Source organism: Somniosus microcephalus, chromosome 11, assembly GCF_052327205.1.
Source record: "Somniosus microcephalus isolate GS21.2 chromosome 11, FLI_Smic_1.0, whole genome shotgun sequence".
Taxonomy (NCBI): domain Eukaryota; kingdom Metazoa; phylum Chordata; class Chondrichthyes; order Squaliformes; family Somniosidae; genus Somniosus; species Somniosus microcephalus.
The window spans coordinates 124,292,386-124,309,664 of NC_140997.1; the positions used below are offsets into that span (position 1 = coordinate 124,292,386).

The 17,279-nt window shown below is 43.4% G+C and overlaps 1 long non-coding RNA gene across 1 annotated transcript; it reads right to left on the minus strand.

Moving 5' to 3' along the window:
* Nucleotides 1-2,136: 2,136 nt before the first annotated feature.
* On the minus strand, nt 2,137-17,033 carry LOC147110853 (uncharacterized). Its single transcript, XR_015079998.1, has 5 exons — nt 16,929-17,033; nt 16,356-16,410; nt 13,737-13,937; nt 7,958-8,056; nt 2,137-2,247 (listed from the first exon to the last, which is right to left on the minus strand). It is a non-coding gene; the product is annotated as an uncharacterized LOC147110853 (long non-coding RNA).
* Nucleotides 17,034-17,279: the final 246 nt, after the last annotated feature.

Below are 17,279 nucleotides of genomic sequence, written 5' to 3' on the forward strand. Positions count from 1 at the left end.
TGCACTTCTTTAAAGGATGGGGCTTGTTGTGGATAGGGTATTGTTTGCTCATATCCTGAGGTTTCTTCTGAATCTTAGTGAGCTCAGTTGAGGACACTTTCATTTTGTGGACAGATATTGGTGTCTTTCCATGTCTGTCGAACTTGTCTCTTCTGGCAAGTGCTGGGTGGGAGGAGAAGAAGTTGAAGCTGGGGTCGTTCCTGGCTTTGGCTTCTTTATGGATGAATTTAACGAACGCAGAGAATGGTGGGAACGCCACGTTGAGCTTTAGTTTGAACTTTGATCCAAACGTTATCCACTTCTCCTGCAGGTTAAATGGAAGCTTCTCAATGATGGGACTTACCCCTCTGGAAGTGTCTAAGTACGATAGACCGGGTAGGTAGCCATCCTGCTTTTCGGCTTCGAGTTCCGACAGCAGATCTCCAAGGTCGCGGAGCTTCTGGGGTTCCTTACTCGTCAACCTCGGAAAGTTCTCCAACCTGTCAAAGAGAGCCCTTTCAATGGCTCCGGGCGAGCCGCAGCTTTCTTCCAGCCTCGCCCAAGCCTTCTTCAAGCCCTCTGGCAGCTGTCCCACATTGGCCGCTTTTATCCTGCAGGCCTGTCCAGCGGACTCTGGGCCGAGCCATTTGATAAGGAAGCCGAGCTCTTCTCCTGCCGACAGGTCTAAGCTCGATATGGCATCATGGAAGCAGGACTTCCAAGCCCGATAATTCTCCGGCCTGTCATCAAACTTAATTAACCCCGAAGTCACCAGCTAGGTGCATGCAAGGTATTTGGCAAGGTCGTAAGTGCTGGGACCTGTGCCAGGGTTGCCTTGGCTAGGGGCTCTGTTGGTGGTCTCAAGGAACCGAGAGGGGATTTGCCTCTGACTTTCTCTATTCGGTGTACTATTCCTCTGCACCGTGTCTTCCATTCTGCTGGGGGAGACTCTGCGGCTTGAGGCATGCCATCTGCTTTGAACTTGATTGGCAACTCGTGGCATGTTATACGAAGTGCTTGCGTCTGTAGAGATGTGCGGGCCTTCATCCCTTTCTCCTGTAAACTGTATGTCGGCATGGTCGCTCATGTAATCTATGGTGTGCTGACGTGGACTCTGCCATGAAATGGTAATTAAAGGTTTGTAAGCTGTCTTGGGATCAGCTCCCTCCAAAATTGCCTCGAACACTTGTGTCTTGGCTAATGCAGCATCTATCTCTATTTGTTGCTGCAGAGCATCTAATGTGGCTTGGTGACGGGCCTGTTCAGCCTGGCGTTCAACTTGGTGAGGGGCCTGTTCGGCTTGGAATCGGGCCTGTTCGGCTTGTGATTCAGCTTGGAGTCAGGCTTGTTCGGCTTGGGATCGGGCCTGTTCGGCTTGGAGTCGGGCCTGTTCGGCTTGTGATTCGGCTTGGAGACAGGCCTGTTCGGCTTGGAGTAGGGCCTGTTCGGCTACTGATTCAGCTTGGAGACGGGCCTGTCTTACTTTTATTTCTATTTCACTGTTCGCATGTGCAGCTCTGGCTTGAGCTGCCACTAGCTTAGCTCGTGCTCTGGCGATGGTCACGCTTACTCTAGAACCACCTGATGACCATGAACCAGCTTGCGATCTGACGTAACTGGAGCTTATATACCGATTGTCATCTTCTACAGTTTTTTCTGCCTGTTTAAGGTCTTCTCCTCGCTGCAAAGCATTTTTGTTATTATCTTCTGACATGTTGATGTGAGGTAGGTGTGCTCTACGAGGTTAAGGCTTACACTGGGTTCCTCCTGCTCCAGTCTTCACAGCTAGCCGTATTGCCATATTTTCACTGTACTGGCCACGCTAGACGTGCTCCTATCTAGTTATCCAGCAAGTTAAACACTTATTCAAAATAATTCTTCATGAATCCGTTTGCTGTTTTGAAGCTTTACCTGAACAAATTTGTGAAACCCTAAACAAAGACAAAGTATGTTTTGTACATAAACTGAGTACTATACATTCGATATTACACAAGATATAACATATTTACAAAAGTAGAATAGATTAATTGTATAACTAACTAACATTTGGACTAACTTCTGTAACTATCAAATATTAAACTTTTATAAATTGTGTTATCAAAATACTACACTGACAACGTTGCTATTATGCTAACAAACAAAGATACTCACAGATATTGTCCTTGGCCAAACATAGATCATCAGAGTGCATTGGATTGTGAATCCCTTATGGAATCCACCATTACAGCCAGGTTCTTCCTGGAATTCTACTTCCTGGGATTCTGCTTCCTGAGTCACACAGGAAGAAAGGTACGAAGGTCAAATGACCTCTCACAGGAAGAAAGGAACAAAGGTCAAATGACCTCACACAGGAAGAAAGGAACAAAGATGAAATGACCTCTGTTTCATACAAACATACTGCTAACACAATAACCACCACCAGAGGGTGCTACCTGCATGTAAAAATATCCAGAATGTCACTGCTATACGATAGCTACCAACAGAGGGTCCAGAACAAATACAAAGAAATGATATTGGGTCAAAGGATCAGGATAGTGAAACAGTTTGGGTGGAGATAAGGTATAATAAGGGGAAAAATACTAGTGGGCGTAGTCTATAGGCCTCCTAACATTTGCAACCCTGTTGGACGGAGTATTAATCAGGAAATAGTTAGGGCTTGTAATAAGGGAGCAGCTATAATTATGGGGGATTTTAACTATCACATTAACTGGACAAATCAAATTGGGCAGGGCAGTCTTGAGGAAGAGTTCATTGAGTGTATTAGGGATGGGTTTCTTGAGCAGTATGAAACTGAACCGAAAAGGGGGCAAGCAACCTTAGATCTGATCCTGTGTAATGAGTCAGGATTAATTAAAAATGTCCTAGTAAAGGATCCCCTTGGAATGAGTGACCATAACATGGTTGAATTCCATATTCAATTAGAGGTTGAGAAGGTTGGATCTCAAACAAGCGTACTGAGCTTGAATAAAGGAGACTATGAAGGTATGAGAGCAGAATTGATTAGAGTGGACTGGGAAAACAGATTAATGTGTAAGACGGTACATGAGCAGTGGCGTATAATTAAGGAGTTATTTTACATCTTTCAAAAAATATATATTCCACTGAGGAAAAAAGGTGCAAAATAAATGACAGCCATCCGTGGTTAAGTAAAGTAATTAAGGATAGTGTCCGACTAAAAGCAAGGGCATATAAGGTAGCCAAATATAGTGAGAGGATAGAAGATTGAGAAGTCTTCAAAAGACAGCAAAAAATGTCTAAAAGATTGATTAAGAAAGGAAAGATAGATTATGAAAGTGAATTAGCAAAAAATATAAAAACAGATAGCAAGAGTTTCTATAGTTATATAGAAAGAAGAAGGGTGGCTAAAGTAAATGTTGGTGCCTTAGAGGATGAGACCGGGAAATTAATGGTGGGAAACATGGAGATGGCAAAAATGCTGAACAAATATTTTGTTTCAGTCTTTACGGTAGAGGACACTAAGAATATCCCAGCACTGGACAAACAAGGGGCTCTAGGGGGGGGGAGCTAAATACGATTAAAATCACTAAGGAATTGGTGCTCGGTAAAATAATGGGACTCCAGGTGGATAAATCCCCTGGACCTGATGGCTTACATCCTAGGGTCTTGAGGGAAGTGGCGGTAGGGATTGTGGATGCATTGGTAATAATTTTCCAAAACACCCTGAACTCAGCAAAGGTCCCGGCAGATTGGAAAACTGCTAATGTAACACCCTTATTTAAAAAGGGTAGTAGGCAGAAGGCTGGAAACTATAGGCCAGTTAGCCTAACATCTGCGGCTGGGAAAATTTTGGAGTCCCTTATTAAGGAGACTGTAACGGGACATTTGGATAAACATAATTAAATAGGACAAAGTCAGCATGGTTTTATGAAGGGGAAGTCATGTTTGACAAATTTGCTTGAGTTCTTTGAGGACGTAACCTACAGGGTGGATAAAGGGGAACCAGTGGACGTAGTGTATTTAGACTTCCAAAAGGCATTTGACAAGGTGCCACACAAAAGATTATAGCTCAAGATAAAAAATCATGGGATTGGGGGTAATTTTCTGGCACAGGTGGAGCATTGGTTATCTAACAGAAAGCAGAGAGTTGGGATAAATGGTTCATTATCAGGCTGGCAATCAGCAACTAGTGGTGCTCCATCGTGGTCAGTGCTGGGTCCCCAAATCTTTACAATCTATATTAACGATTTGGAGGGGAGGACCAAGTGTAACATATCAAAGTTTGCAGATGATACAAAGATGGGAGGGAAAGTAGTGATTGAGGAGGACATAAAAACCTCCAAAGGGACATTGACAGGCTAATTAAGTGGGCAGAGATTTGGCAGATGGAATACAATACTGGAAAGTGTGAGGTTATGCACTTTGGCAGGAAAAATCATAGAGCAAGTTATAATCTTAATGGCAAGAAACTGGAAAGTACTGCAGTACAATGGGAACTGGGGGTCCTGTTGCACGAAACTCAAAAAGTTAGCATGCTGGTGCAGCAGGTGATCAAGAAGGCCAATGGAATGTTGGCTTTTATTGCTGGGGGATAGAATATAAAAACAGGGAGGTATTGCTGCAGTTATACAAGGTATTGGTGAGACCACACCTGGAATACTGCATCGAGTTTTGGTGTCCATACTTAAGAAAAGAAATACTTGCTCTCCAGGCAGTACACAGAAGGTTCACTCGGTTAATCACGGGGATGAGTGGGTGGACATATGAGGAGAGGTTGAGTAGATTGGGACTCTACTCATTGGAGTTCAGAAGAATGAGAGGCGATCTTATTGAAACATATAAGATTGTGAAGGGACTTGATCGGGTGGATGCGGTGAGGATGTTCCCAATGGTGGGTGAAACTAGAACTAGGGGGCATAATCTTACAATAAGGGGCTGCTCCTTCAAAACTGAGATGAGGAGAAACTTCTTTACTCAGAGGGTAGTAGGTCTGTGGAATTTACTCCCCCAGAAAGCTGTGGAAGCTACATGATTAAATAAACTTAAAACAAAAATAGACAGTTTCCTAGAAGTAAAGGGTTTTAGGGGTTACGGGGAGCGTGCAGGAAATTGGACATGAGTCTAGGTTCGGATCGGTCATGGCCCTGTGGGTGGCGGAGCGGGCCCAGAAGCCATGTAGCCTGGTCCTGCTCCTCCTTCTTGTGTTCTAATGCTGCGTTAGATTTCAGGAAATGGTTCTATTCACAGGGATTAGTGGAGACCTCGGGAACAGGCTGCCAGCTATGAGTCCTTCAAGAGTAAATTGGGCCTGTTCCTGGCTGGGGTGGAAATCACCTTTTTCAGAAGGTAAGTACTGCAGGAAATACAGGGACAGAGTGACCTCCTGGACGAGTTTCGATCGCCTAGATGGGTCGGAGAGGAATTTCCCAGATGTTTTTCTCCCAAATTGGCCTTTGGGTTTTTTATCTGCTTTTTCGCCTCTCCCGGGAGATCACATGGGTTCGGGTAGGATGGAGAGTGGAAGTAGATTTGAGGTTAGGATCAGATCAGCCATGATCTTATTGAATGGCGCAGCAGGCCCGAGGGGTTGATTGGCCTACTCCTGCTCCTATTTCTTATGTTCTTATGATATCGGATAACCACAATGGGGAATTAAATCGGGTGATGTGTATAGGACGGTCAATCCACTATCGTCCATTGTACTCTAACACGAACAGATAAAATTACTCTTAAATGACGACAGAATCCAGAAGATCCTTGCCCACATGATAATTCGTTTCATGATATAAAACTCCAGTTTTAAACCCCAAATCTGACGATGATTGACCATTATTATTCTGCTCTAATGCTCTATTCAACATGCATCTGCTCCTTCTGATTTCTACCCGGCTTTTCATTAAAGGGGGTGATGTTAGATATTAGAATACACAAACGTAAACAGGAAAGGGCCTAATAAATATCCTCTGATCTGTAAACCCTTCCCAACCAGGCATGTTGTAGCCAGTGAAGAATATCATCCTCCCACCACCACTCCACACCCCCCACCATCTGCCTCCAGGTCATACGATCCCTCGCAGAAGTAAAGCACAGAGAAAAGAACAGTTGTGAATTTAGGAAAAACTCGGGGCTATTTCTTTCCAATCCTCTTATGTAATCGAGCAAAGCTACAGGAAAGTACAATAACCATGCGCCCTCCAGCTAGCCCGTGACTTACCAATAACAGAACTGTATCGCTAACTCGGTAACTCATGTTGCTCCAATTGGACTATGGTGAATGTACCTTCACTGCATGGCTCAGTAATCTACTGCAGAGTTTGTGGACTCTGGGTCCGACTGTCCAACCTAACACTTTGTCGACATGATTTATACTCACTGTCCCGAGTTCTCCCAGGGACCGAGTAACTCATACAGCTGAGCAGAATTTAATCTCCACCGCGTTTTACAGCCCACAATGATATCTTCACCGATTTAAAATTTCTCTTATAAAAATCACCTCAATTTATTAAGCCTATCCCAATATTATAGTGCACTGAGAATCTGTATCGCTTTGATCACTCTCCTCCTGTATCCTCACTATCTTTGCCTGCCAAAATGGTCTGCAATATTCCAAGCGGAAACATGTCAAATCCTCGTTAGAGTGTTTTTAGTTCATATTGTACTATTGCAGCAATACAACCTAAATCTCTATTTACCTTCCCAATGTCCTTGTAACACTGCTTGTGGATTGTCAGTGATTTATTGGTTGTGACACCACGTTTTCTGCCTGCCTGTCAGACATTAACCGGTCCCGCTACATTGTCTACACATTCCTGGAGTTTCTGGTATTACAATGCTCCAGCCTACACTTATCCAAATTGGAGGATATCTGGGCCCATTCCCTAAATCGGCCTTTATTCGACACAATACTATCCACACCACTACCGACACAATGCGGCTGCTGTACGTACGGTCTGCAGGATGTACTGCAGCAACTCTCCGAGGATTGTTCAACAACATTTTCCTCCTCTGAGAACTCGAACCCAAGTAAAAAGAAGAGCAGCAGAATAATGGGAACCCCAAGAATCCCATTTTACACTCCAAGCTACACTTCACCTCACAGGGACATATACCGCCATTTATTCCCCGGATTGGGTCAATATCGTGAAATTCCTCTCCTGACGCCACCCTGGGAGCACCAGCATCAAAAGGCGTTCTGTGATTCAAAGAGAATGCCCGCCATCTCCTCCAGGCATCTTGGAAGGGCCAATAAAAGCAACTTATCCAGAACCAACCATATGTTGAGCAGAACTGAAGGGAAATTTATTCCAACTCGTAACTCCAACGCACCAATATTCTGATAGGGAGACTTGTTAACATTGCATCATCTCATTCAAATCAGTTATGAAGTTGGTTGACGGCAGTCACGCAACACAAAGCACCGCATGACTTAAATTGTTATCTCGCTTCAGGTGGATTTATCCTATTGATGAAGACTGCCTTTTTCTTATTCATTTCTGGAATGAGGCCGCTGCTGGCAAGGCCAACATTTATTACCCAGCGCTAATTGCCCTTGAGAAGGTGTTGGTGACCCGCCTTCTTCAACAGCTACAGTATTATTGTTCCCGTTGCTGCTTGCTGGGGCAGTTAAAATTCAACCACATTTCTATGGGTCTAGAGTCACATATATGCCTGACCAGGTAAGGACGGCATACTCCCTTCCCTAAAGGACATTAGTGCACCAGATGTTTTCTTAATGACAATCCGATAGTTTCAATTCTCACCATTACTGATACTAGCTTTTTATTCCAGGTTTATTTATTTATCTTAATATAAATTCCCCAACTGCTGTGGTGGGATTCTGAACTAACGTCTCTGGATCATTAGTCCAGGCCTCTTGGAATGCTAGTCCAGTAATATAACCAATATGCTACCAGTCCCTTATCCAACGTGCAAATTGGAAACTGCGCGTGCAGCATCTACAGAGCGTTGTTTCTGTGAGCTCTGTACATTCCTGATAAACATTGCAGTAATTCGGACCTACCTTGCTGGGATCCGGGATGTAGATGGTCGGCATATCAAAGCCACATTTGTTCAGCCCGGGTCTCTTGCACAGCTCTTGCACTAACTGCATCATCACTCTCTGAGGAAAGAAACAAAAATATTCCACTGTAAAATTCAGCGCATATCCGCACTTCAGCAAACAACATCCCATCAGAAATAAAAAAAATCCTACTGTTATAGAGCTTTTCAAATCCTCAGAATGTCGCAAAGCATTTCACAATTAATTAGCTGCAGAATACAGTCACTGTTATTGTCGGGCAAACGCAGCAGCAAAGCAATATCCTGCAAATGGTATTGAGATAAATGACCAGTTAATTTATTTTATTGGCGTTGATTAAGGAATGAATATTTACTAACTTCTTCAAATAGTGCCAGAATAATTTCACGTTCACCTGAACAGGCAGACGAGGCTTCAGTTTAACTTCTGGTCCAAAAGATGATCGCTCCCACATGGCTGTACTCACCCAGCACTACACTGAGCGTCAACCTGCATTATGGACATAACTTCTAGAATGAGGCATGAACCGGTGTTCTTCTGATTCCGAGGTGAGTGTTTAGGAATAAATGAGAGCCGCCTGTGCAACATGTGAGATATTGGTCAAAGCCAATCAGTGCCCTGCCCAGCTATCGACCTCAAATGCTACTAAGGATCTGTAAAATTGGTATTTTATCTAAAGTCAATGATTTACAAAGACTATACTTAAACCGTGAAACAAAGCAGGCATTTCTGGAGACGCAAAACAGCTACAACAATACTTAGATTAGGAAACACAGTTTGCTGATTCAGGTCCATTATTTCGATAGAGGCATTGAACCCAAAATAATCTTTTTGTTTCCTATTTCACACCCTCTTTATTTTGCTGAGAATGGGGGGATAATTGAACGCTCTAACTGCTGATAAAGGAGTAGAAGTAGCAAAATCGGCGTTAAACACTTTCATGCATTACATTCTGCCCCCAGGTTTCATATCTCTGAGTGTCTTTACGGGATCAATTTGTAAATTTGCTCTTGCAGTGTAGCTGCATTTGTTGTCCATCTTGTTTGCGATGGGGGCATTAAGAGTTAGCACGTCGGAGTATATTTTGAATGTGTGTGATAGTGTAAAACGGATAACTTCCATTGAATTCAATGAAACTAAAAATCAGGGGGAGATGGACGACATTCAGACGCTGCGCTATTGCACATGATACTGTATTGTACAAAGTCGAAATGTTCCCGGAACTGGAGTTATGTGTAATCCAAAACAGGTAGATGTGGAAGGTTTCTTTCCCTGGAGAACATTATGGCACCAGTTGAGTTTATAGAACAATCTTGAGGTTGAGATAAATGACCAGTTAATCTGTCCTTTGGTGGCTTTAGTTAAGGAATGAAGGTTAGCCGAAACTATAAGATTCATCAAGTCCTGAGAGGGGATCCATTAACTCCACCTGAATTTCAGTAACATTCACTATAATTTCTTTGGCCCCAGTCCAGAAAATATCATATTTTATTAAATTCAATGGCACACCTTGCTGTGGTTGGTGTTTAAATCCCGACCTTTGCATTGCAAGTCCTAGACTACCAGGCCCCCAATCTGTCCCATAGAGTCCAGCCTGGTATCCGTTGTGTGCACCCTCCATTGCGCTCCAACCATTCTTTTAAATGCGTTGCTAATCTGATCCCAGAGCTCTGTTACTATACTTTTTGTTCATGTCAATCGGCAAATGCTGCCTCTGCCGTCAATTTTGTTCTGGTGCACAGTGAGGATGGTGTACAGTTAGCGATACGGGGTGAAAAGTATCTCAAAACCTCATACCTTGAATATTAGGATCTGGAAAGTTGCTCTGTTATCATGCAAACCATTCCAACGCTGGATTCAAATCACGTTGGCAGATATTGCTACAGACAGCTATTGGCAATTGTTAATCCTTTTATTGTCTACGACCTATTCAAAACCTAATGCCTGCGTGTGCTTCCTGTCTACCAAACCTAATTCCTTTTGTCACATTCCATATCAATATTTCTCCTTTACAAAAATTCCTTTGTCCAAGTTTATACTAGAAACTCCACATCCACCTGTAACTATGCCCCGCCAGTGGTGATGCTGCAGTGTCTCGTGTTTACATCTCCCCGCTCCTGAGCTTCTCCAGCACAGAAAAGTGCAAGAACCCTCAACAAAATCAACTTCCCAAATTACAGTAAGATTTACTACTTAATTATAAGTAACAATATCAAATCAAGGAATTATATCAAAATATAGACATTCGTGTCGGGGGCTTCCCACGGGTGTAAGCCCCCGACCTGCACTTAACTTGCAAGCCAGCAGCTGAGCTGTAGGGCCCTGTGGAATTCCGATCCGGGGCCTGGCCCAGCTGCCGGCACGCAGTGCTTGCGTATCCCAGGGGTGCAGTTAGTTTGATGCGTCCCCTGGGACCACGTGGGCCATGGGCAGCCAATCGGAGCAGGGAATGCTCCATTCATAAGATTGACAGGAAGAGCTGTCAAAACGTATAAATACTACGGCCCCAAAATAGCACTAAATATTCAAATAAATTTTTTGAAAGCATCACATTTTTTAATTAAACTATAAATTACATGATATCACTATTTTAAACAATAATTTAAATTTTTGAAAAAATACTTTTATATTCTAACGGGGCTAAAAATATACTTAACTTGCTTTAAAGTATTTAAAAATAATAAACCTGTGGAAAAAATGTTTTAATTAATTCACCACTTACCTTGTGAAAAGCAGGCTTACGATCCCGGGAAAACCTGCAAAAAAAACTTAAGTTTGATGTGCACGCTGCAGCCTCTCCTGCACGCACATTCAACCTCAGAACCCCTTCGTTCAGCGGATTGGAAGTGCCGGTTTCCCGCGCATGCGCAGTGCATGCAAAAAACTGGGACTTCCATCAGGCTTACGGGTGAGTACCCCATGCGGACTCACCCATGGAGACCCGAATATCTGGGCCAATATGTATGACTTTAAAATGGAGAACCAATCGCCTCTACACACCCTTATCCAATGAATGAGTTGGGTGGGACATTTTTACAGTATAATTCACTCATTCAAAAGGAACACCTTAATTTATGTGTGGGAGAACAGATTTGGGGCGATGTTTATAGAGTCTCTTTGTATGACTCGATTCCACATCACATCTGCCTTTTATTAATTGGTGGCAAATTCTCACTGGGCACCGTGATCAAATCACGGAATTTGGAAATCCATCCGCAAAGGGGACCCACAGGTGCAATAAAGTGAACTCTGTCTGTACCTGTCTGAAAACCAGCTTCATCGGCTTTGCTCAGGTAGAACTTCAGTTTATCGCAGTGTTTTTTGATCAACTTTTTCACCACATTCAGTGTCCATTTACACAGGGCCTGGCCAATCGGATCATAGAAGACAAAGGTCAGATCGGCCTGTTCACTTGTAGACAGAAAACGAGTGAATAAATCCGGTATTAGGAGTGTCTGTCAATAATGCCCAATAAATGATCACAATGGAGGGGTGAGTGCACTGAAAGGTGTGGGGCTGAAGCCTATGACGGTAAAAACTTGTTCACAAGCTGTGCTGCTTGAGCTACTCTCAGCCGGGGTTCACTGGACGCTTCAACTTTACTGAATTGGCCCTGGTTCATGGAGGGCCAATCAGCGACTGACTCCCATAGTTTATCCCTGGATATTGACTCCTTCCGCATGCAGGTAAGGTGAGGGGTAAGAATGGATTCCTTTTTATCAGACTGCAGCAAAGAAATACCAGTCCATGCACAGCATCTTGGTTCAAATATGGAGAGTCATTAATCACACCAGGTACCACAGGTCACCCACGCCGGTAGAACAGAACCCGGCAAGAGTTATTCTCCAGAATGTAGAAAACAGCAAAAAAGGGAAACAAAGAAGGCTCAGTTCATGAAGTGGGTGATAGTGAATTGGTCGCGGTACAGGACTAGAAACACAGAGGTTCTGAATTGAAATCTCACCATGGTGAGTTGTAAAACAGAATGAAATAATTTGCTGCCACACAAATGACCATGGAGGCTGCTGGATTATTATAACAAACATTCACTAACCTCACTTCAGAGTAGGGAACTTGCCACGCCTAGCGGTTCTGGACTACATGTGACTCCAGTCCCACACTATGTGGTAAGACAGGCTCCGCTATACTCCAGGACACTCTGTGTGACCAGCCATCGTGTTCTTTATTGGGAGATGAGGGGTAGTCTGTCGCTGGTCGGCAGTGCACTTCCGACTTCATTCCACAGGCCCTGCAGAACAATGCAGGCTCACCACTGGCTGAGCAATCAGCAGGCCATCTCCTGGCGATCGGTGTTGGTAGCCGGTGTAGATTCCCGAGTGGATGTGTATTATGAGGAGTGAGTCTGATTGCAAACCAGGCAAACGGAAACACTACCTGAGTGGATTTTTAAATCCAGAAATCATGAAATGTAATATTGCCAATAGACGCTTAAGAAGTTCATTAAAATGTAGCCTCACCTCCCACATCCTGTCGCACTGGATTTTCATGGTTCATCACTCCCATCTTCACTGACCGACCTTGTTTCCTTATTCTCCAGAGTCAGTGGGCTAGGAATTCATCTTGGGCGTTGGCACAAAGCGAGCTGTATCGGATCAGCCGCCCATTATACGCAGCACCTGATATTCAGTTGACGGCAATAGAACTGAATATCAGGCGTGTACAACGGGCGGCCGATCCGATACCGCTCGTTTTTCGCCACCGCCTGAGCCGAATTTCTAGGCCAAAGAATTTAAAATCCTAATCCTCGCCTACAGTTTGCTCTGCAGCTTTTACCCCACTCCTGTTATCAAATTCCTTATCACTTATTGTACTTCTCACTTGGCGATCTACCTTGGCGTATTTAATCTAATATTTAATTTAAATTATTTATTCGCTTTCTGTACCCTATGACGGTTATCTATTGTTGCTTTTTTCTTTACCACTTGATTTATTTTTCTCAAACCTCGGCGAAGCACCATTCGACATTTTCTGACTAAAGCCACTGTACAAATGGTACCTTCTGTCATTCTGGCTAATACTGTTTCTGAACAAAGTTCTTCCTGTTTCCCTTTAAATATTAGATCTTTCAGGGGAAGGCTGGACGTTAGTTCATTTCTGAGCGCAGATACAATGAAATAACTTAGAACAAGAACCTTCCTTGCTCATTGGTGTCCAGGCTCCCAGGAGTCCCTCGGGGCTCTCCATGTTTCCTTTGTCGTCCGATTTCCCACATACATTGGGTTAGGTACGGCAGTGCTGTGGTTAAGTTACTGGCCTAGAAATCGAGCAAAACGTGCATTCAAATCCTACCACAGAAAATAAGAATTTCATTCCTTTTTTAAACAATCTGGAATGAAAACGCTGGTATTAGTAAACGTGAGTATAAGGCTGGCGGGTTGTCATAAAAGAATAACTGGTTCATTCCAATCGTTTAGGGAAGTCAAACTGTCATCCTTACCCGGTCTGGCATATCCAGTCCCTCAGCAGTAGGTTTGACAACTTGGCTCTGAAGTAAACTAGGAGCGGCTTAGTTATATCACAGAAAATAAACCACCAATTCAAGAAGAAATTCCCCACCACATTTTCAGGACAACTAAGGATGGGCGATAAATGCCAAGGTTGCCGGTGACGCTGACATCCCGAGATGAATATAAAACCAAATTATAAAAACCTGCCAGATTTTAACATTGAAGTGTGTTGCCAGCAATTTCCAAATGATCGAGCGCTGCTGTGTATCTCCCGGTGGGGATTGATCACTTACCCAGCCGGATAAGCGCTTTGCCAACATCAAACTCATAGGTCAATCTCCATCCACAAGCCCCGGGGTATCAATAAAGGTCACCAGGTTAAACTGCTTCTGCTTGGAGGTGCTGATCTCGGTGACCAGGTAGTCTGCCACTCCTGTGGAGCACAGAACGAGCAGTGAGCAGGAGCAGAAGTTGTTCCAGAATTCCAGGTTCAGCTGCGGGAATAGTACTTTCCATGTCATGTTGGTGTGTTTGTAATTCGTGAAAGGCTTTCTTTATACATCAACCTCCCTTGATAGTAAATTAATTTAAATTGCAAAATAGACTTAATAAAAATATCCCGAAATGGAATTTATGAGATAGCTATATCATAAATATATCTAAAAAAAAGTCTTATGTCTGTGTACAATTCCTGTCTGCAATTTTTTCCCAAAGCCATTTTTTTGTCACACATTTCCATCAACATTTTCCACATTATAATTTCCGGTGTCCATTTTATAATAGAAACGGAATGTCAACATTATGCTGTAATTCCACCCTCCTGTCAGTGGCGGTGCTGCGGTTCCTCAGTTTTGTATCTATCAGCTCATCAATCTTTATGCACAGAAGAACATATACTTCGCTGACCTCTATTTCTCTGCTTCGCAAATTGTTCTATGGTTGATTTTATGCGTTAGTATTCCACTTGTTTATTCCCCATTTAGTTCATATTCCCTCTCATCTAAAACTCTGCTGTTCACACCAAGCCCCATTCACCCTGTTCTTACTGACCGACTTTGCCATCCTGTCTGCAAATGCCTCGATTTTATAATTAACATCAATGTGTTTAATAAATCCCTCATGGCCTCGTCACTCATTATCTCTGTAACCTACTCCAGCCCTACAACCCTCCCAAGATCTCTGAGCTCCTTCAATTCTGGCCTCTTTCACATCTACGCTCTTCAGTGCTCCACTATTGGCAGCCGTACCTTCAGCTGTCTGGGCCTGAAGCTCTGCAATTCCCTCTGTAAACCGCCCCGCCTCTCTACCTCTATCTCCTGCTTTAATTCGCTCCTTAAAAACTATCCTTTTGATAAAGCTTTTTGATCATCTGTCCGAATATCCCAAATGTTGTCTCGATATCAAATTGTGTCTGAACACGCTCCTGTTTAGTCCCCTATTCTCCTCTATATTTCCCACTTAGATTCTATTCCTCCTGTTATTTCCCAGTTAATCTCAATTGGGCAGTTTATGATACATTTAGATTCTATCCCGCTGTATATGCCCCACTGAGTTTACATTCTCCGTGTGTATTCCCCATGCATTTTATAAACCCGTGTTTATTTCAATTTAGTACCTATTCTCCTGTTTATTTCAATTTAGATTCTATTCCATGGTTATTTCCCATTTAGTTTCTATTACCCTAATTAAACTCCATTTAGTTCCTATTCTCCAGTATATTTCCTATTTAGTTTATATCCCCCTGTTCATTCACCACTTAGTTTCTAATACTCTGTTTATTCCCCATGTAGTGTCTATACCCGGTGTTCATCTCCCATTCAGCACTCACTCAGTACTGCACTGAAATGTCAGGCAACCTATGAGCTCGAGACCTGGAGTCCTTTAACCCACTACCTTCTCACACAGAGGTGATGATGTTGCCACTGAACTCCGGCTGACACCATACACCCTTTAATTCAAACCCAGCTCTTTGATGCGCGCTCCCAACATTTTCAGCCTTTGTGTTACTTGCCACATAAAACCTACTGTAGTATAAGGTAAATCATCGAATATAGATTGGAAATAGATGCATCAGGACAATAAGCAAACTGCATCGCGGAATTTTTACAGTGAAGGCGGAGGTAATTCGGCTCATTGTGGCTGCGCTTGCTCTCTGAAGGAGCAAGCCCCTTAGTCCCATGTCCTCACCCTTTTCCCATTCCCATGTTTTCCATTGCGGAAATATATATTCCCTTCTCTTTTAAAAAGTAAACTGAATCTGTGTCACCAACTATTTCTGATCGATCACTCCATATCCTAAAAACCACCTGCTTCAAACATCTCCTAACCTTTCCCCTCTTTTGGTTATAATCGAAAGCTTATAAGTTATGGACTCACCCACCAGTGGGAATAGTGTTTCTCCATTCTCCTTGTGATAATGCCGCAGAATTCTGAACCACTAACTGCCTTTGGTCTAATGGAGAAAAACTGCTCTCAATCCATCCATATCTCTCTATCTGTCTCCATCTGTCTCTCTGTCTCTCTCTCTCTATATATATATATATATATATCTTTGTTGCTTCCTCTCTTGTCTCTTTCTTGCTCGCAATATACCAACCATAAAACTTTCTCCGGTAAGCACAGTTTAATCAGCTGCCCATCGACCAACAACTTCAAGCAGGAGTCACTCACACAGATTGTCTATCATCTTCCCAGCTTGCATTCTATACTTCACCTCCAATAGAGCACGTGCTCACTGTCCAAGGCTACATTGCTTAAACCTGCGAGTCCTAATTTCAATATTTAGGAACCATCAATTAATCTGTAGGATATCCTGCCTGTGAAAGGCTCGCGGTTCACTGGACTGAGGGGAGAGAGAAAGTGTGCTTTTCCCCTTCTGTTGTCTGTAATACTGACAGTCGCTGTGAATTTACCTTCGATCTGAACCAGAGCTCGGAATTGCGGGTATAGGTGGAGTGTAGCCTTGCCCTGTGAAAATAAAAACAAACATTAGAGGAAATAAATGCTCAGTCCTCGTAATTTGTTTAAAATGTTCCTTTATGGAGCTGCTTTTAGTTGAATATTCCCTATGTAGTTTCAAGGCATACAAGTAACTCCCCCGTTTCTCTCATTGGTCCGTGCTGCGTTTCCTCATCTCAACCGGTGATCACAGTAGATTAACCACAACCCTTTGGGCTAGAAAGTTAGAATCAGCCCATGGTTCCTATCCTTGCAGCTATGCTGTCAAATCCATGCCTGGCTCGGAGGATGGCGGACAATAATCGGGTTTACACACTCTATTAATGGGATGTCCAGGGCTTTGGGTCGGGTAGGAGGCAGATCAGATCCCTCACACTTAAGCTCAGAAGACGATATCCTCTAGTTTAGTTTTTGCTGAGAGACTCACTGTGATGAGTGGTGTCCTGTTTATTGAAGCTCCTTCCCAGACAGTCCATCTGAGACACGGAAATAGTCAGGGCTCAGTGATGATTCATGAGATTACTCACTGTGAGGGTTTCCCTTTTCCTGCCACTGGTGACGAAGGTAAATCCTTGTGTTTCTGTTGGAACTTCCGTTTTCTAGAACATAAGAACATAAGAACATAAGAAATAGGAGCAGGAGTAGGCCAATCGGCCCCTCGAGCCTGCTCCACCATTCAATAAGATCATGGCTGATCTGATCCTAACCTCAAATCTTCTATCACTCTGCATCCACCCGAACCCATGTGATCTCCCGGGAGAGGCGAAAAACCAGATAAAGACCCAATGGCCAATTTGGGAGAAAAAAATCTGGGAAATTCCTCTCCGACCCATCTAGGCGATCGAAATTCTTCCAGGAGATCACTCTGTCCCTATATT